Source organism: Macaca nemestrina, chromosome 13 (genome assembly GCF_043159975.1).
Source record: "Macaca nemestrina isolate mMacNem1 chromosome 13, mMacNem.hap1, whole genome shotgun sequence".
Classification (NCBI taxonomy): Eukaryota; Metazoa; Chordata; class Mammalia; order Primates; family Cercopithecidae; genus Macaca; species Macaca nemestrina.
In genome coordinates this window covers 76,303,538-76,325,221 of record NC_092137.1, presented here as the reverse complement: position 1 = coordinate 76,325,221, position 21,684 = coordinate 76,303,538, and the positions used below count along the sequence as shown (strand labels likewise).

At 35.8% G+C, this 21,684-nt stretch overlaps 2 long non-coding RNA genes across 2 annotated transcripts in view; both read right to left on the bottom strand.

The window, feature by feature from the left end:
- LOC139357907 (uncharacterized) overlaps window positions 1–6,051 on the bottom strand; it is a 244,630-nt gene extending 238,579 nt beyond the window's left edge. Inside the window, exon 1 of the long non-coding RNA XR_011611932.1 lies at window positions 5,917–6,051. This is a non-coding gene — a long non-coding RNA (uncharacterized lncRNA). The remainder of the gene's footprint in view (window positions 1–5,916) is intronic.
- Window positions 6,052–15,173: 9,122 nt separating this feature from the next.
- The window catches only part of LOC139357905 (uncharacterized), a 203,280-nt gene continuing 196,769 nt past the window's right edge, over window positions 15,174–21,684 (bottom strand). Inside the window, exon 6 of the long non-coding RNA XR_011611930.1 lies at window positions 15,174–15,253. This is a non-coding gene — a long non-coding RNA (uncharacterized lncRNA). The remainder of the gene's footprint in view (window positions 15,254–21,684) is intronic.

Below are 21,684 nucleotides of genomic sequence, written 5' to 3'. Positions count from 1 at the left end.
AGCTGTGTAGGCATGGCTTCCTCCTGCTAGATTTTAAAGGATACTGCAGACAGGAAGCCCAGTCAGAAACCTGCTGAATGGATTAATGCCTTTATAGTGGGAATCTCTTTGTTACCTTCAGACTGGGTTTGTCATAAAAGCAAGTTTGGCTGTAATTTTCTGTCTCACAGGCTCTCACCATCTGATGCCTTCTGCCATGCTGTTGAACTTCCCAGTCTCTAGAGCCATCAGCTAAATGAACTTATTTTATTTATGAATTAGTTTGTGGTATTTTGTTATACCAACAAAAAAAGAGTAACCATAAGAGAATAAATTTTGGTTGTTTTAAGACACCAAGGTTGTGGTAATTTGTTACAGTGGCCTTAGGAAACTAATTCAAGGAAGGATTATCCGGAAGAGATGGTGAGATACCTTCTAGGGAACCGTACATGCCTAGCACTTCAGGGGAAAATGAATTAAGCTGTAACTACTTTATAACATATTCTACCTATCATCTGTCAGCTGCAAGGTACTCTGACAAGTTACCACCTCAGAGTTTTGCTCCTTAACAGATTTCATTGGCATGGCTCTAGAGTGGGCATCCAGTTTTTAGAAAATGTGCTCAGCCAAGGAAGTCCAAGTTCATGCAGGTGTGGCAAAGCTATAGTTTTGCAATTTCATGCTACGTTATTGTTACTGTGCAATTAGTGTCACTTAATATATGTTACCAAAAATAAGTATATCTATCCAAACTAGATATAGTATACAGGGTATAATTGGTTTTCCTAATACTGATATTTGTCATACCTCTGGAAACATTCAATGTTTGGGGGAAATAATAAATATAGGGGGGAAATCACGAGGTGAAACTGGGAGGAAAAGACAGCCCTAGATCATGACAGGCCTTGCAGGTCATTTAATAATTTTTTGTCATAAAGGTAATAGAAGAAAAAGAATTTCAAAAGGTGAATACTTTTTTGAAGGTTACTCTGGTTCTTGCATGTAAACTAGTTTGTAATGGGGGCAGAGGGAAGATCAGTTTGAGGCAACTGGAGAAGAGGAGCTGTCAATTAGAAACAGATTTAGAGGAAGGCTAAATAAAGTGGTAAGAACTACGCTGCTTGGGAGTGGTACATAAGGACAGTACTAATGCCAACCATGCATGAGATATATACTGAGGGGCTTTATTTGAGTAATGACAAGAGTCTATAATTATTTTGTCTCATTTACCTTACTGTTCCTTTTTTAATAGATACCCCTGTAGTTTAGGATGGCTTTCTGTGACTTGGCTGCAGAAATGGAGAGAAATAATTTGGTTTACTTTAGAATCAAACTGACCACCTTTTATCAGGGGTCAGCAATCTATGCATATGACTTAAATTCATCCACTGCCTCTATTTTATTTTTAGAGATTTCTTCTAATATATGCATTCAATGCTTTTGCTACATCTCACAAATTTTGAAAAATTATATTCATTTTCATTTAGTTCAAAATATTTTTAAATGGCCCCTGAGACCTCTTCCTTGAACCATGTGTTATTTAGAAGTGTGTTGTTAAATGTTCAACATTTTAGCATTTTTCAGCTGTTTTTGATTTCTAGTTTAATTTCATTGTGTTCTGAGTGTACTTTGTAGGATTTCTATTCTTGTAAACGTGTTGTATTTTATGGCCTAGAATGTGGTTTATCTTGTTAAATGTTCCTTGTGAACTTAAGAAAAATGTGAATTCTCCCGTAAAACAATCTGGATAAAATAATCTATAAATGTCAATTAGATCAAGTTGATTGATGATACTGACCAGTTCAAATATATCCTTACTGATTTTTCTGCCTGCTGAATCCATTAATTACTGATAGAAGGGCAATAGAAGTCTCCAACAAAATAGTGGATTTTTCTATTTCTCCTTGTAGTTCTGTAAGCTTTGCCTCACAAATTTTGATGTTCTGTTGTTTGGCACATAAGCATTAAGGATGGTTATGTATCCTTACAGAATTGACCTCTTTTTAATTATGTAATGACTTTCTTTATGCCTGAATTTTCTTTGTTCTGAAGTCTGTTTTGCCTAGAATAGGTTACTCTCACTTCCTTTTGATTAGTGTTAGCACGGTATTTCACCATCCCTTTCATTTTTAATCTATTTGTGTATTATTTAAATTATTTTTTGCATAGACAACATATAGATGGGTTCTGATCATCTATTTTAATTGATGTATTTCACTGCATATTTTTGAAAACAAACTCTTCTTGGAATACAACTATATATTAGGCTGTTTTTTGCACTGCTATCAAGAACCACCCGAGACTGGTTAACTTATAATGAAAAGAGATTCCCTTAATTGGCCCACAGTTCTTCAGGCTATACAGGAAGCATAGCGCCAACATCACTCAACTTCTGGGGAGGGCTCAGGGAGCTTTTACTCACAGGGAAGGTGAAACAGGAGCTTTCACATCACAAAGCAAATGCAGAGTGTGTGAAAGGGGTGGGGGGTGCCACACACATTTAAATGACCAGATCTCAGGAGAACTCATTATCATGAATAATATTTGCCTTTGTGGCAAAAATGTTTACTATCTGGCCATGTATGAAAGAAAGTTTGCCAACCCACATAAAATCACAATCCTCTAAGACCTGGTTTTTATATTTTAAATGATTTCTGACAGTTTGGATTTCGCTGTTTCGTGTTCCCAAATTAGAACCATTTACAAATAAGCTGATAAATATTGGAGATAATAGGAACAATTTACTTGGTACGTTAAAAAATAGTATCAACACAACACATGGCCTCTATCTAGCCATCTCTAGGGGACGATGTACAATTACTCTGGATGGTATTAGTAAAATTCATTAGATATATATATTTAAGGAGTCTCATAGTATATGAAAGTTTCTATCTAAATGCAATATTTTAATTAAAAACTACTGAGTTCTGTACCACGTTTTCTTCCCACTTATTAGATATAAGCCTGCATGAGTCTGCATGTAGGCTTAAACCAGCTGACAAATTCTAGTGTTGCATTAATTATATGCTGGCAATGTAAATGTATGGACCTTTAAAAGAAATTCATGTTACTTTAGCAAGACAAATGATGAATATAATTCTGTGAATATAATGCTGACATCAGCTTTCATGAAACAGCTTATGCAGGCATCCATGTTCCTCCTAACCACAGCTGTGACTTAACAGAGACATAACATTGCTACCCGTTAATATATTATTGACCCATGAATATTGATGGTGATAGGACCAGCCATTATGCCACAATTAAAATCTTCTTTCAAATGGGAAAAGAACAATCACACAAAATATAAATTTTAAAATGCAGCATTAAATATTTATGAGAAATGCCCCCAAGATGCTGAGTTTAGCGCTTGCATAATGAAAGTGCCACATATTTTAGAGAAGGATTATTCCCCACTGTTGCACAATCAAGGAATTTTTAAGTGACCTATGAGTAAAAGAAATTGGAGGGGGTAAGGGTGATTACAGATTAATAAAGCATGTAGTACCATTTGATTACCAGCTACTGCAGTGTGAAATGAGTTGGTTTAGTCCAGCTGTGCCTACTGATAGTGATCATCAACTTCCCTCTATGCGGGCCTGATGAGTTGGCCCCAACAGGAGTGGTCTGTGAAAGAGGTGGAGGAGAACATGAGGATAAAGCAGGTCAGAGCTCTGTGTGGGAGCAGATAGCAGTTTCCGTGGTCAGCCTGCTTTGTGGCCCTGACAGACAGAGTCACTACAGAGACTAGCTATCAAATTAGAAAAACTTTCTGAGAACAAAGTGTACTTTTAAAAACTAAAACTCCTCATTTTATAGAATCAAATGAAATGGAGTTGCAAGTAGCCTTAGAAATCATCGAATGGAGTGAGTCTCTGTGCTGACTGGTCATTAAGATGGTTAAGCACCTACATATTTCTGAACTCAGTCACAGGCCTGCTGAATCAGAACCTTTCACAATGGGGCCCAGGAGTGTAATTAAAAAAAAAATTCCAAGTTTCATAGGTTAAGTGACCCTCTATCTGCTTTCTTGCCATGACTTCACTGCGCCACCCTTTGACTTTGAGATAGTCCATGTGACTTGCTTTGGACCATGACATATGGGAAAAAGTAACATTGTCATTTTGCCAATTTCAAACTTGGGCCTTTAAGAAGTTACCTGTAATTTTATTTTTTCTCACACTCTTGTGCATCTACCATTAACCTGGAAAGAGCTTCTATAACAGTTTCAGAGTATCCATAAAATGAATACCTGTGGAAGAGAGCCATCCCAGGAGTCACAGCTGATTCACACATATACAGCAGGAGGCAGAGCTTCCCCAACCCCTGTGACGCAGACCAGCAACCCCAGCTGACCTGAAGACCCATGAGCCAGCCCAACTGAGAGCAACAGGACCACCTGAGTGGAATCACAGGCACTTGATAAATAAATGCTTAGTGCTGTATGCAACTGAGATTTTCATTTGTGACTGCAGTCAATAGACTGTGATGCCAGGAAATATATATTGATACACCCAAGAATTTCAACAATCACCAAAATTTGGAAACTATCTAGTACACAGATTAGTACACTACAGACCCGTGGGCCAAATGTGGCCAGCTGTGGGATTTTGGTAAATAAAATTTTATTGGAACACAGCCACACTCATTCATTACATATTATCTACAGCTGCTTTCTTGGTACAATGGCAGTGCTTGCTGAGTCCTCATCTACTCTAAAGTCTTCAATTTCACCATAAGAAAAAGTAGACTTAGAAAGAATAGGTACATTTTCCAAAGTTACAGAGTAGAGATTCTATTAGTACTCAGGCCCTTATATTCTTAATGCAATATTCTTTTCACAGTGACACAAAATTTTTAACAATATTTGAAAATTACTATTTAAAAAAAAAAAGTCTCAGGAAATATTTTCATTTTGTTCTTTCCTCATTTTCCAAACTGCTCTAGTTTTCTGGTTGAGAAAAAATTAACATATTTATGTCAAGGTTATTAATGAAAAAATAATTTTTTTTTATTTTGCTCTTTCTCTAAGCTATTCACATCATGATGCAGGACTTTATTTAGCCCCCTCCTTCCCTAAAATAGAAAACCTTGGTGTTTCACATGCCAATAGCTGGCCAGTGTTGAAAGAATGTGGCCGTCTGTTACATGCAGGCAGGTATATAGCTGACTTTGGCCTCTGTGCCTCAAAAAGGAAGAATTGCAGCCAATAATTCTATTTTAATGGAGTTAGAAGGTCCTCCAGCCCAGTTAAGCGAACTCCTCAATGGATAATCTTTCCATTCAAACACATTTCTTCTAGAGGAATATTTAATTCAACACGAGGCAGTTGCCTTTGTGTTCAAAGCTGCATGTTTGTTAATTATAGGGCATCAGCACATATGCATGAGGTTATAACTTATGCATATGCTTGAGGTTATAACTAAGGTCAATATATCAATACATATATTTTATAGTAGTTTATTATAAAATCAACTGTTAAAAATTGCCTTAATGACTCCCAGTTGAAAGAAAATGACTACGAGATCAAAAGAAAATCAAAATTTGAGCAGGGAATTTAGAGGACAACATAGGTCAATCCAAGCAGCATGTATAGAGTTGGAGGCTATTTCGTACTTTGTATTTTTAGGAGGAGGTCTTCATTCAAGTATTAATCTGTAATACCCACTAATCTCCCTTTAAAAACTTCAGGGGGCTAAGTTATATCATAGACTGCGGGGGGGGGGGGCGGTAAATACAAATAAGGCTTACATTGCCCCCTAACTTTCTGGGACTCCCTCCACATTTCTTTGAGCTGCTGATCAAAAGGCAAGAATAAAAATATCAGTTAAACCAGTGATGAGTTGACAAGCTGTTTTTTTTAATTTGTTTTCGTCCATTTGTGCTGCTGTAACAGAATACCACAAACTGGGCAATTTATAAAAAACAGATACTCACTTTTCACAGTTTTTGAGGCTGGGAAGTTGCAGATCAAGGGACCTGTAGGTTTGATGTGTGGTAAGTGCTGCTCTCTGCTTCCAGTATGGTACCTTACTGCTTTATCCTTTGGAGGAGAGGAACATCATACCCCCACGAAACAGAAGGTGAAAGGTTAAGACAGCTGAATGCTGCCTGAAGCCTCTTTTATGAGGTTCTTAATCTCGTTGACGAGAGGAGCCCTGGTGGCCTAATCACTTTGTAAAGGCCCTACCTCTTAATACTATCTCATTGGCAACACTTGAATTTTGGAGAAGACGCATTCAAACCACAGCAACACTCGAATTCTAAATCCAGTCTAATTCCTAAAATGTGTCTTCTGGCAGCTGGGTGTTCTTTTGTAATTATTCAAACCCAAGCAAAAAGGAGCCTTTTCTACTATTCTGATCCAGCAATCAGATCCCAATGTGTCCAATGTCCTACAGCCAAAGTCATGACTCAAGATTTTTATTCCTTTAAGGGATGACCTCTTGCATTTGCAATTTTATTATCCAAAATGTGACTAGTATCTCATTTAATTCTCAAAAAACAAACAAACAAACAAAAACAACAGTGAGAGGTATATACTAAGTGCTGAAACTAAGGCTCAGAGAGTAAATTTGCCTTACCCAAGTGTATGCAATGATAGATGCTAGCGTTTTGCTACAGAAAACAAATGACTGAGGTCTGTGTGGTGAATGCAGTGCAGCTCAACTTCTCCTTCAGCTCAGTCTGCTTCTCTCACCCCTCAGGACACTGTCACTAAGAGCACTCCCTATAAACAGTTGGCACGCAAATCTCTGCCTAGAGTCTGTGTCCTAGGGAACCTAACCTACAGTGGTCTAGTTCAAGTCTCAGAATAACAGAGTGTTCTGGAAACTAACAACTAAAAATACTTACATTTGCTTTAAAAAATAACTGGTTTATAGAACCTAAGAATTTGGGAACTGCAAGTGACTTCAGAAATTAAATAGACAAGTGGTTCTCACAGAAAGAGATGTATAGACATTTATATTTTTTCTATAAATTTTAAATCTTACAGTGATAGCCATTATCAACCATCTTAATTTATGAAACACTCATAATAGGAACTAATATTAGTATATGTTTTACACTTCTAAAAGACTTTCAGCCGGGCGCGGTGGCTCACACCTGTAATCCCAGCACTTTGAGAGGCCGAGGCAGGTGGATCACCTGAGGTTGGGAGTTCAAGACCAGCCTGACCAACATGGAGAAACCCCGTCCCTACTAAAAGTACAAAATTAGCCAGGCGTGGTGGCGGGCACCTGTAATCCTAGCTACTCGGGAGGCTGAGGCAGTAGAATCGCTTGAACCCAGGAGGCAGAGGTTGCGGTGAGCCAAGATCGTGACATTGCACTCTAGCCTGAGCAACGAGAGTGAAAATCCGTCTTTAAAAAAAAAAAAAAAAAAAAGACTTTCATATTTGTCTTTTAATCTTCAAAATCATTCTATTAGTAAAATAATTATTAAGCCATTTTACACATAATGCCACTGATTTTGAAGGAGATGAAGTAATGTGCTTTAAGCCACAGAGATAGAAGAGAGAGGATAAGAAATCAAATTAAATTTTTCTAATTCTAATTTGTGTTCTCTTCCTCACAAGTCACAGTGGCCTTTAGAGAGTCAGAGACCAGAATATGTGGATGTGCCTGAACTTGCAAAGAATTTGAACTCAAGCCCAGGTAATAATGAAAGTTTTACAAGATAGAAGAAAAGCAGAGAAAGAAGTCAATATTTTTGGTTGAGCAGAGCTGACATTCCATTTGTCAATATAATTTTTTACCTAATCTCAGAGTGCCATTTTAGCTACTATTACTCAGTTGCCAAATGTACTTTTTAACATTATAAGTAAAGTCTTGAAGTTTCTTGAATTATTGGATAATTATCAGCCCTTAATCTCTGCAGAAATAATCTTTATGGTATTTCCCCCAAGAAAATTCATTCAGGACTTCCCAGCAACATCCATGTGAGTGTGGATATCTAGCTCTCCCATCCCAAGATTCTATTGAAATCACCAGGAGAATATTACAACAGTGACAAGCCTGCATGTGATATAAAAGAGAAGGAAAAATGCAACCCAAACAGGAAACTCTGGAGAATGCAAGTTAAAGTACAAATATACCTGATGGAAGAAAATCACTGAGGTACAATCTGCATTTACTCTTCCTGAGACAGCTGTGCAGTGTAGCAGGAAGGTATCAAGGAAACTGGAACCAAACCTTCCTAATTTGGAAGGCTGTGTATCAAAAAGAGTGTTGACCATGGTAGAGAAGGACATGGCTCAACTTATAATTCAAATCAACACTACATAAAACATGTAAGTTACAGCTTATTAACAGCACTCAACAGAAGCCCCAAGTCCCCAGGTTTGTAAAAACTGCTCCTGTCAGCTGAAAGACAGCAGGGATCCACAGAAAGAAGACCAAGAAAAAGGCAGATAAATAGTACAGCCAAACACATGAATGCCAAGCTGGACAGAAATAACGAAAGAAAGAATGGTGGTCTCTTCTGCTGAGTTTCTGTAAAGAGAAAGATAACTACACTGAAAAATACACGTCATTCAAACACTGGTAATGAGACAGATGCTAAGAAGCCACGAGGAAATGGTAGAAATTCCTACTTCGTTCAATAAGAGAAAAATTAATACTATGAGGAATAGCTGCTTATTGTTTTAGATGTGACAAAAGTAATGTGATTATATCAGTTTAAAGAGCCCTTATCTTTTACAGACACCTAAAGAAATATTTGCAGATGAATAAGATGATGTCTAGGATTCATCTCAAAATAATTGAGGGGAAAGGAGTGGGTAGGGGTATAAATGAAACAGAATTAACCATAAATTTATAATTGTGAATCTGGATTGTAATATACATGAAGGTTCATTATACTGTTTTCTACACTTTTATAACAAGAAGTTTAAGAAAAAAATAATTCTAGAAGAATTAAAGGTTTAAATATAAACAATGACCCCATAAAATATTAGAAAAAAGTTGGTAAATATATGTGTATATCTAATGCATTGTCATACAGACAGAATCCATCCAAAAATAATTAACATATTTGACTAAAGTGGAAAACTTCTATATCTACCTATAGTTATATAGAAAGACTGATAAACAAATATGTATAGATTCAAAAATATTTAATAACAAGGGAAGTTAATTGTAATATGTTAAATTATAAACAGATTATAAAACTAATAGAGCATAATTCAAAATTTTATATATTTGTATTTATTTGTTCATTTTACTAAGAGGTGGGTCACTGCAACTAAACAACTCAGAGCCTATGCCTTAGATGAAGACAGATAATAGCAAACAATGCATTACATCTAAAGTGCTTATGAACTATGAATGAGTAGCATGGAAAGTTATCTAACAGGAAACCAGATCCAACTGGATTAGGAAGGGGGCAATAAGGAAGAATGACTTGATTGTTTTAGCTGACAACTCTAAGGAGTGACTGAGAGTTAACTAAAAGAAAAATGAAGTAAAACTTAGATCAGAGTATATTTTTCTCATTCATGGGATGGCAGGAAATTTATATTTTATTCAATATACTTTTCCATACTTTCAAGCAGAATATTGAATTACTTTTATCATCTGAAAAAGTACGTGGTATAAAAATTAAAATATAAAAATGAACTGGAAATTAATTTTTCTTTCTTATTATAGCTTCTTTCTCAGTAACACAAATGTATTTTGTTTTAAAAGCCTTCAAACCTCAAATTAAAAGGTAATTATTTCTTAGGAGTTTATCTTGTAAGGTGCTGGTTTTATTAATAAATTGTAAAGTAAAACAAGATTTTTGATGAAATTAAAAAATTATTTTTTATTTATCAAAACCTGGCAAAATGACTAAACATTATGCATATTGAAAGGAGGTGAGGGTAGTTGGCATGGGCACAATTCACATTGAATATAGGTGGGTATTTCTAAGTGGCAAGCAAGAAGATTAGAAATATAATGCAGAGTGAGAGAGACAAAAAAGGGAATGGGAGGAAAGTAGAGAAGAGGGAAGGGGAGAGTGGAGGAGGGGAGGAAAGAAGGGAATAGGTATATTGGTGCACAAGTTTTAGCTCACATAAGCCTGACCATACATAGTGCCAAGATTTACAAATTGCCAATACTGTAAAAAAATGGAACATTTAAAACCTTTCTACTTTATTTAGAAAATAGAAAGTATTTATTTGTTTTTTCTAACACTGCTCTTGTTCATCAGCATAGGAAGAAAACCAATAAGCACTTGGGTTTGCCAACATAACTCAAGGCACATGGAGTTTTTAAGCTTACGAATTCTTCTGAGAAATATAATTTTGTCATCATAATCTCTTAAACAAGAAGTGGGAAATATTTTGTTTGCAAAGAATCTTCTTTTGTTTTTGATGCAAAGGAAAATCTAACAATAATTTTTTTTTCATTTTTCTTTTAGAAATTAAGAACATTTACATTTTCTGTCACTTTAACCTAATAGGGTGGGATTTATGCCAATATTGGGCATCACCAAGGACCATAATTTCTGTACCTGCTATCATGGAAGGCTTACTAAGTAGGATGATAGAAAAGGAAAGGCATGGTTTCAGAGTTAGACTAGTGTGGCGGTTTCTAATATTATGGAAAGTTACTTAGTCTTCCAGAGCTTTCATTTTCACCTGTAAAATCAGCTATGTCAAAGTCATATGGTATATGTGGGTAAAGTTTCAGTTTCTGGTATACAATAGATAAATCCATAAAAGAAAACCAGCTAATGTAGTGATAAACTCTTAGGTAAATATAAAAATTTTTAAACCAAACTTACTTTTGCTGTTTATTTCATCATCCTGCTTTTTGGTTAAAACTCTAGAAATGGCAAGATTTTTCTGTCTTTAAAGTTCTTATCTTTGTACTCTAAGGAGACTTTCACACTACCGTCTTTCATATGTTTTGATTTAAGATAACAATATTTATATTCAGAATTGTGAAGAATAGTCTTTAAATGAAAACATAATTCTATGTGTCTGTCATATTAAATAAATAGGACCTCAAAAAATGTCACTCTCCCTAAAGTCAGGAAAAACTGTGAGTGCTCATGTTTGGTAGGCAATTTTCTTGCAATGAAATACCCTATGGTTGAATTACAGGAAAGTCTGAATGGAGAAAAGCATTAATATTAACTGAAGGAGCCCCGACTGCATTTTACTCATGAGATTTAAGCTTGAGCTGATTAAAGAGCACTTAATAAATTCACTTGGGCAAAGTTATGGCACTTGGGGGAGATTTGAAATAGGACTATAATTGTGAAAAGTTCATGGGATGCCAATTCATACTAGCGACAATAATAAAAGTGGCCAGAAGTAACAGGTTTGGGACTGTGGTTCAGATAAATTTTCCAAGGTAAAACAGCACTAAAAAGGTGATATACACAAAGACAGAATTTTCTTTCATGATTCACAGCAGCAGAAGCTTTCAAGAGACAAAGAACCTAGCAACTGAATGGATAATAGTGTGTTTGCTACTGGAAAGCAGAGGAAATAAGGGGTTGAAGATGGGAGGCTTGGAATAAAGTAGAAAGGACTGAAATGCTATCTGCTTTAATATTCACTAAGAAAAATTAAAAATTTAGACTGTGTGTGGAGACCTTAGGACTACAGAGAAAGGGATTTTTCTTTCCACTTCACTTGTTGCATTATGTAGAGCAGAACAGCCTTCTGCTTAAATGGTTTGCTGCACATTCATCTATTTTGGGGAAGAATATGAACATTCTAAGCTGGATAAATTCATCCTGTCTCAATGGCGTGTCTGATGTAATATTTATAACCCATTACATTAAAAGAAACTTCTGTATCCTTTATCCACAATTTGCAGGTGTTAGGCATCCTTAAACCAAAGGTCACTTGACTCTTATTAGAGCAGTTCTCTATATTTATGAATCACCTCGAAATCTGTTAAAAAGGAAGATTCTTATTTCCCAACCTCCAGGAATTTTGATTCAGTAACTCCAAGGTAGGGCATAGTTAAGAAATACCCAACCTGAAGTGACTCCAAAACCAGATGGTCCACAGACTGAAGCCATACCCTAGCGAATAGCAGAGTCTTTGCTCATCCATTTTTTAAAGAGAAAAATTAGAAGTTCATTTGGATCCTAATTGTTCAACTTTTATTTTACCCCATAATTCTTCAACTAAACAATAAATTAAAAATAAGAATCAATAATGGATGTTAAAATCAATGGATAAAGTTTGATAAGGAACAGTTTATTTTCCTAATCTCAAATCAGATCTGTAGGAAATATAATAATTAACAATTTATAAGTAAGAAATAATTTTAATTGACTTTACAGTGAAGAATCTGGCAGACACCATTTTTAAACTTCTAAAATTTAACATTAACATTAATGAGACAAATAACATCATATTAAGTAGCGCCTCAAGTCTGATATTTCTGCCAAAATTGCATAATGTGAATTGAATCATGAGGAAATACTTAACAAATATGTAATAAAATTAACCGGACTCCACACTTCAAAAATATTAAGTCACGAAAGACAAGGAAAGATTGATAAATTGTTCTAGACGGAAGAGACTGAAGGAGGCTAAGAAGACTTGACAACTAAATCCTGTGCATGATCCCAGATTGAACGTTGTACCAGAAAGGAAAGAGACAAAAGAAGAGGTTTTGTTTGATTGATCTTTTTATTTGCTTTGTTCAATCAATGACATCATTAGGATAGTAGAAAAAATGTGAATGGAGTCTTAGGGTAAGGTGGTTGTAGTCTACCAATGTTAATTTTCTGATTTTTATGGATATACTATGATAACGTAGGAGAGTATCTTTAAAAAAATTAGACACTGAGCAATTTATAGATAATGAGACATCATATCAAAAAACATTTTCAAATGGTACAAAAATATAGAAAAAGCTAGACAGACAGACTGATAGAGACACAGAGAGAATGTTAAGGAAATGTGGCCAAATATTAACAACAGTGGAACCTGAGTAGAGGGTATGTAGGTGTTATACTGTTGTACAACTTTTCCGTGACTTTGAAATTACTTCAAAATAAAAAGTAGAGAGAGAATGAGAGAGAGAGAAAGCAATTCCAAATTCCTCATTATAAAACAGCAACATGAATCCCTGGTGGAAGTAAGGCACCAGGTTTTCTATTTATTCAACCTTATGAAACATAAAAGTGATACATCTAATAAATACATGTATAAAGTCAAAAACATTGAAAGTCAAAGATATTATCTGGCAAATACTAACCAAAACAAACAAGCGTAGGTATGTTAATGACAAAGAAAGCATTAAATAAAAAGCATTGTAAGAAATAAGGGGAGTTATAATGGAATGATTGATTCATCAGTTCTAAATATATATATGTACCTAATTCCATAGCATAAAAATATAAGACATAAAGCAAAAACTGCATAACTCCAGGTAGAAACAGATAAGTTCACACTGAAAGAGATTTTAACGTATCACTCTGAAACCAATAGGTCAAGCAAACAGGAGTCAGTAAGTACATGGAAATGTATACAACACTGGCAAGCTTGATCTATGAAGCTACATGGAATACTGCACTCCATGCCTGTAGAATACACATCATTGTGAAGCACATATGGAACATTTATAAAAATTTCCTTAATATTACACCATACATATAACAAGTTTCATTACATTTTAAAGGATTGGTATCATCCAGACCACATTCTCTGACCAAATTGCAACTAAACAAAAAATCAATAACTATATGATAACTAGATAAATTATATATACTTGGAATCCCCTTTATGTGAGAATTCCAGATCTAGTTTACGACCATCCCCATTAATCCCTATTGAGCCAGAACTGAAGGCAGAATGAAGTGGCTATTCATTATTATGCCACTAGTTCTGTTGGTTTCTTAGAGTAAACAGTTTTTCTTGATACCCGTATCACTATATAAAATGGGGTGAAGAGGGACAAACCAAGGGCAATATGTGTTTTTAAAAAATGTGACTATAATATGTTCATTATGCAAAGAAGGTATCAGAAGAATATGACTAATGCATCATTATGAGATGACCCAAGATAAGAACTATTATCAATAAACAGAAATGAATGGTGATGAAAAATAAATCAACTTTAAAGGACTGAAATTTCTAAGCATTTTAAAGTGGATAAAATAAGCATGCTATCATGCAATGCCATTACGTATTAAGTGAATGTTTCCTGGGACTTCAAAACCTTTTGCAGTTGGTAAGCTTATTTCTATAAACTGTCTACAGAATGCATTAGAAATTATGTGCATCAACCAGAAACAATCAATTGCAAAAATATATCTAGCCAGAAATGCTGTAGTTCAATGTATTGTAGACTTAGCTAAGAACTTACAGGACACAATGCGTGAAAAAGTTAAATCTTTTGTGGCATATTCTATGGCAGCTGATGAAAGCACAGATATAAATAATACCACCCAATTAGCTATATTTATTCATGATGTCGAAGAGAATTTTGATGTGACCGAAGGACTTTTGGGCAGGATGCCCATGCTAGAAATAACACCAGGAAATGACTTGCTTTTGTGTGTTAGGAAAATGTCCATGTTGGTCTACTCAAAATTAGTAGTCAAGACTACAGCCAGTGATCCTGTAATGGTCAGTGATATACAAGTTTAATTCAAGGTAACAACATGTTCCTAGGTTATAGAACATAAGCCTGACCAATGCATCACTCACCAGGGAGATCTTTAAAGTTAAAAATGAAACTCATCGTAAAGGTACCCATTACCATATGGACTGTCTGAATCACAGGCAACACGGTGATTGGCTTGATGAATTAGAGCCTGCACTACTTGAAAGCAGCTGGCTTAGTGGTGGCATGAGACTAAAGAGAACTTTTTAACTATTCAAAGAAACTTGCTTGTGTTACCCAAGGAAAACTTCCAGCCTCTGTTCCCCAGTCAAAACTGGATCAGACTTGATCTTCTTGGTTGATATTATGCCGGATCTAAATCCTAAATATTTTTTTGAATCAGTGTTCAAATATACTTTCCACAAAATGTATGACTCTATTCACTTATTTGCAGAAAAATTGTGGCTTTGGGAAGATCTTTGCTAAGGTATAATAATTATAACTAGCCCACCTTTCTGCCCCAAAATTGGTTTTCAGAAATGAAAGTATAGCCTCAACTACATTCTCAAAATTGTACAGTTAAGAACTGACTTTCAAAGTATATTACCTGACTCTACATTTTATAAAAATTACCTGATATTTTGCAGTTCGCTTTCCTCTGTGAATGAAGAAGCAAGTGAGAGATACTGAGCTGGAGTACAACAAAACTGAAAAACAAATATGATGATATTAAAAAATCAGAAGTCTACAAGTACATCAGATAAAGTTGTGCTAAATGCAAAAACAACCAAGCCAAAATACTATCCATATTCAGAATTCCCTATTTTAGTTGTTTTTAAATTATGAAAATGAATAAAACTGAACATTGCCCCATTTAAAAATATCACAGTTGAATGTTTTTTGTATATTGAAATTCAAAATGCAAGACATACAGTCATATTTTTGTCCCATAAAACAACACTGTAAGGGTGGTTCCAAGTCAACAAAATAAAAATTATAAAAGATAATACATGAGTATGATGTTCTATTTGCAATTTTTATTTTGGAATTTAAGAAAAATTATCTCAATTTTATATGTGTCTATGTTACGTGTTTTCATTTTGCATCACTTATGTTACCTATATGACTCTTTTAATCATACCAGTAGTCTCAGTCACTTTTTTTACCTCCTCATCTACATTTTCAACTATCTATTAGACACCAATATTTTTAGATGTCTATGGCATATTAAACTCAACATCTCTAAAACTGAACTTAGAAGACTTGCCTCAGTAATTCAAGTTCCTTAGATAGCACCTTTAACCAGATATTACATTCAAACTGATTCCAAATCTGCATTTCACCTAGAATATACTTCCTTCTCTATCACTCAGTGCAGCCAGCTTTCTTGATAATGGCTTGCACATCTATGTTCTCCTCTCTGGTCACATTGCCTTTGTTTAGTTATCAAACATTCTCAGATTAGGTTTTGCAATGTCTTCTTTGAAAGACTTCCTGCCTTTAAATTCTCCAATCTCATTCCATCCTGTACACTATTCCACAGTAAATTGTCTTCAGTGTACTGATGATCAGGTCCCTACTCTGCTCACATGCTAATATTGATCTTGCACTGTTTTTGACCACCTATAGTATAAAGGTTGTGCTTCATCCTCTACCAGAGTCACTGTGGTCAGCTCCCACCCAATTCTCATGATGCTGATGCCCACAGCGCCTCACCTTGTATATTTTTAAGTAACTAGCTGATCATATGATGCATTGCAATGGTATTGTACCTTTTTCTCAAATTCTTATCTTAGCTCATGACTGGAAGGCCCTTCTCCATTTCTATGTGTCGAAATATTTGCTTCCTCTGAGATTCATCTCAAAATGCCTCGTTTATGAAGTCTACATTGACCCACCCAACTGAAATAGCTATCTATCACTTAGGTAATCCTATTATAACTTATCCATCAATTTAGCAATTACTACTCACTGTGTTATAATAACTTGTATCAATTTCCTCTTATGCCTACCAGATCAAAAATTTCTTATAAACAAAATTTGTTTCTGACTTAATTTTGAGTCTCAGTGATTCTCTCTTCAAAATTTGTCACTGAATTTGCTGAATTGAGGTTGGATGTTAAAGTAGGAGGAAATGGACCTTTAAATGATCAACAGAGGCAGTTTTTGGTCAATAAACTGAAACAATTTCCAAAATTCTACTGGTATTTTCAGTATGTGAATACAGAGGACATTTGCCATTATTTGGCTACTCTGCATCTTCCCCCTTCCTACCAGCACTTTGATTGTTCAGAGGAATCACCGAGCCTCCCATTATATGCAGTCTTCATAGTTGGGTAATTCAAGATTTTGGCTTCTCTGCTCCCCCTAACAGTATCTGAGCAAGGGCAAATTGCCTAATGTTAGCCTATTGGATGCTCACTCCTGGTGCTTAAATCTTGATTCAGTGATGAAAGAATGGAGAAGACTGGAAGTTATTCATTATGTGGTTGTAGCAGAAGCAATGAAACAATGGTGATAATACTGGCATCCTGGCAAGAGTGCTCAGCCCCAAAGCCATTGCTACGCCCCCAGTACCTTTCCTGGTTCTCCAGATTCCCCTAAGTTCATGCCTCCTTTTTCAAGTACCCAGTAAACTTTCAAGTACTCTGTAAACCTGCCAATATCCTTCCAACAAATTTATTTGTTCTTATTACCTAGGGATGGTGTTTATAGCTTACAACTAAGAATCTTTCCTAATACACCATGTATATTTATTTTCTGCAGATAAATGTGTAGCTACTATTCTGACTCTTACAAGAATATATGCTGCCTTCCAAATAATAACTATTATGTTAAAGTTTCCAGGCTGTAGTTTGCAAAGCGAGGAACCAATGACGTCATGATTCCATGCACATTACAGCTATTCAGTAATTCTTTTTTATCATATTCTGAGTACTCATTAAAGAAGCTTTATAGAAAGTTGTCAGTAACAGCCAAGAAAATGAAGATGATTTCAAATAAAGTGTCTCCCTTTCTTAATTATTGTATAGACATAATTCTTTCCTTACAAAGTAAGTACAGACTGCTGCTAATTCTATCTGGTGACCTGGAGCAGTAAAGACATGTAAGAGTACTATCTTTCCTTGATAGTTCCCTCTTCTTTCTGGCAATGGCAACAAGGAGGAAGTGAAAGCAGACCATGTACGGTTTTTAGGGCAGTGAAACTACTTTGATATTATAAAGGCGCATATGCCATTATATATTTGTCCAAACGCACAGAATGTACCAACACCAAGAGTGGACCCTAATGTAAACTGTGGACTTTGGGTAGTAACAATGTGTCAGTGTAGGTTCATCAGTTGTAATAAATGTACCACTCTGGTAGCGGATGTTGACAATAGGAGAGGCTGTGCATGTTGGAGGGCAGGAGAAATATGGAAGGGAAATCTCTGTATCTTCTGTTCAGTTATGCTGTAAACAACTGCTCTAAAACATAAACCTTATTAAAAAATAAAAAAGAAGTGAAGCAAGTACCCTCTGAGACAGAACTCCTTGAGTTTCCCTTTGAAATTCTTACTTCTTTCTCCTCCTTCTCACACACCTTGTCAAGCTGTAATATTACCTCCTGAATGGAAGTTGAAAACTGCTAGGATATTAAGGTGAATCTGCAAGATCCAGGTAAGCTTAAAATTTCACTATGTTAACCTATTTTTATTTCAGATTCAGGAATAGTATAATATTTGACTCATTTGGAGATTTTTCATACCTCTTTTGGCAGGAAAAAAATTAATTTAAAAAAGATTTTATGAACTGAACCTCACAGTTGTAAAACATGTTTGACAGACTCTTAATTTGGTTTCTTATAAATTCCTTTTAAATATTGTTTTTCCCCACAATTGAAATGAAAATTTTCATAAGACATGATTTGTTTCTCAGCACTTTGATATAGAGTCTAACAACTTTTTGCCAAAGTGTGACAAAACATGGGGACTGAGTACTTGTAAGTAATCAGTATACGGCTGACTGATTAATTGATCATCTTGTCATCTTGATTATGATATGAAAGTCTTGCATGTCTGGCTTGAGGGAAGCCTTATATGGGACCTGAATACTTCCTCAGAATGGTGATGAAATAAGACTATACCTATATGTCTCTTACATATTTCAACCAAGATATTTTCATGCCCTTTGTTATACCTAAAACAGGAAACTGTAACCATTAGCCCATGGGCTAAAACTAGCCTGCCTCCTGGTTTTGTAAATAAAGTTTTATCAGAACACAGTGACACTCCTTCATTTATATATTGTCTTATGGCTGCTTTCACACTAAAATGGCAGAGTTGAGTAGTTGCAACAGAGACCATGTGACCCACAGAGCTGAAAATATTTATCGTCCAGCTCTTTACAGAAAATTCTTGTTGCACCCTGTCCTAGAGTATAGGCCCCCCTATCAAGAATGGTACATGGAAAACCTAGATTAGCACAATGCTTCCTGACAATTCATATAGAAGACCGTTATTTCACCCAAAAAAAAAAAAAAAAAAAACATGAATCAGGTTTCAGTGAAGTGTCACAGCCTGTGCTAGTCACTGAGTCCATACGGTAACAAAAACAAAACAAAACAAGTACTTGATTCTTACCCTCATGGAGCTTATGGTCTAAGGTGGAATCACTGATATTGAGGCAGCGGTCAGCAAGAAGCTGTTCAGAGCACAATGGAGTTGTAAGGACACATCTACAGGCAGCTCGTTCCCTCTAATGAAAACACTGGTCTGCAGTTAAGTCCTGCCATGCTGTCCTGAAGGTGAAAGGGGAGAGAAGGGTGGGACAACACAGCCAGCACCGATTCTCCTTTCCTCTGAATTAAGTTAGTGGGTTGGTGGCAGGTAGGAGACACAAGTAAAGTATTTTGTTCGAGAATGGCAGAGTTTAAATTCAGGCACTAGCAGGAAGGTAGTTTTTCTAAAGTGTTCCCATGGCTGCTTTCAGTAAAGTCCTCATTAGTCTTGATGTGGGTTTCTTTTGATAATGCCCTTTACCCTGACTTGGAGAGACTGCAGCTTTTAAAGAGGCAGTTCAGTCCCCACTGTGGCTCAGTCCTTGGCCTAATTTAGGTAGTACAATAATTCTCTCCAACTGTGAAGATGATGAGATAGTTTTTCTGTGATTTCTTGTTTGACAATTGGTGACCAAAACTTAGAGGCAAACCACCCAGCCTGGGAGTTTTTGGACTCTGCTGCAGCTAAGCTGGTGTCTTACTGATATTACAGGCTCTTATCGGGGCTGGTCCAGAAGCTAAACATTCCTGCTGCCCCCATACCTACCCGTTTTGAAAAATTAGAGAGTTTAGAACTTGAAAGTTCTGATAAATAATCTGACTTAACCCCAATATTTGATTAAAAAAAAAAAGAAAAAAAAACAGAAAAAAATGAGACCCTAAAAAGCTCAATGGTTTACATTTGACAAATGTCATTTAAGGGATGAAGAAACAGAATTTCAATGCAATGTGATTTATTAATGAGTGAAACTTGTTTAAAAGTTGAAGACATGAAGTATACCATTTTAAGGTATATGGAAGAGTACCTCCTAAGGTATGTGTAATCTTTCCAGAACTTGATTCCATGTGGATCATGGCATTACAAACGACCTCTGAAATGCCATTTTTACCCAAACAGAAAGTTCTTTACCCATGGCCCTAGCCACCTGTCTGGGCTATCTCATTGAGAGTATACACTTGCTAAACTTTCACGCTGAATATCATTACTGAAGAAATACTGAAAATATCCATCCTGATGTCAGATCTATTCTGCAACCTTAACAACGGGATATTTGAGACTAAGCTATCCAAAGAATCATCTGTGCCCTTGAACATTAAGTATGCCTTTTACAAAGTAATGTAATGAGAATAGTGTATAGTCATTTGTACTTTTGCCCATCAAGAAATATTACTTTTGTGCATTCGTGTTCTTAGCCCACTTTTTGATGGGACTGTTTATTTTTTTCTTGCTAATTTGTTTGAGTTCATTGTAGATTATGGATATTAGTCCTTAATCAGATGTATAGATTGTGAAGATTTTCTCCCACTCCTGGATTGTCTGTTTACTCTGCTGACTGTCCTTTTGCCATGCAAAAGTTCTTTAGTTTAATTAAGTCCTACCATTTGCCTTTGTTTTTATTGCATTTGCTTTTGGGTTCTTGGTCATGGAATCCAATGGCATTCACAGCAACCTGGATGGGATTGGAGACTATTATTCAAAGTGAAGTAACTCAGGAATGGAAAACCAAACATCATATGTTCTCATTCATAAGTCGGAGCTAAGCTATGAGGATGCAAAGGCATAAGAATGACACAATGAACTTTAAGGACTCAGGGGGAAAGGGAGGAAAAGGGGTAAGGAATAAGATACTACAAATTTGGTTCAGTGTACACTGCTCAGGTGATAGGTGCACTAAAATCTCACAAATCACCACTAAAGAACTTACTCATGGCCAGGTGCGGTGGCTCACGCATGCAATCCCAGAACTTTGGGAGGCCGAGGCAGGCGGATCACCTGAGGTTGGGAGTTCAAGATCAGCCTAACTAATATGGAGAAACCCTGTCTCTACTAAAAAAAAAAAACAATAAATTAGCCAGGTATGGTGGTGTATGCCTGTAATCCCAGCTACTCGGGAGGCTGAGGTAGGAGAATCACTTGAACCCGGAAGGTGGAGGTTGCAGTGAATGGAGATCACGCTATTGCACTCCAGCTTGGGCAATAAGAGCAAAACTCTATCTCGAAAAAAAAAAAAAAAAAAAAAAAGAACTTACTCACGTAACTGAATATTGCCTGTTTCCCAAAAACCTATGGAAATAAAAAAAACTTTCTTAAAAAGAAAAAAATGTATTACTTTCAATGGCAAAGCCCAATTGTTACTTTTGTACTGACCTAATATCTACACAAATAATGACACAGTTCATTCATTCAATCACTAGCAAATTCTTGTATGATGTGTTTTGCCACATCTCACCTTTAGAAGCAGGGATCTGGGAGACAGATGATTGATATATGGACGGTAGATGGATAGACAGACAGCATAAATAATAAAAGAGAAGTATAGGAAGAAAGGCAAGGAGATAGAAGAAAAGTGATAAAAGGAAGAAGAGAGGCCAAATATT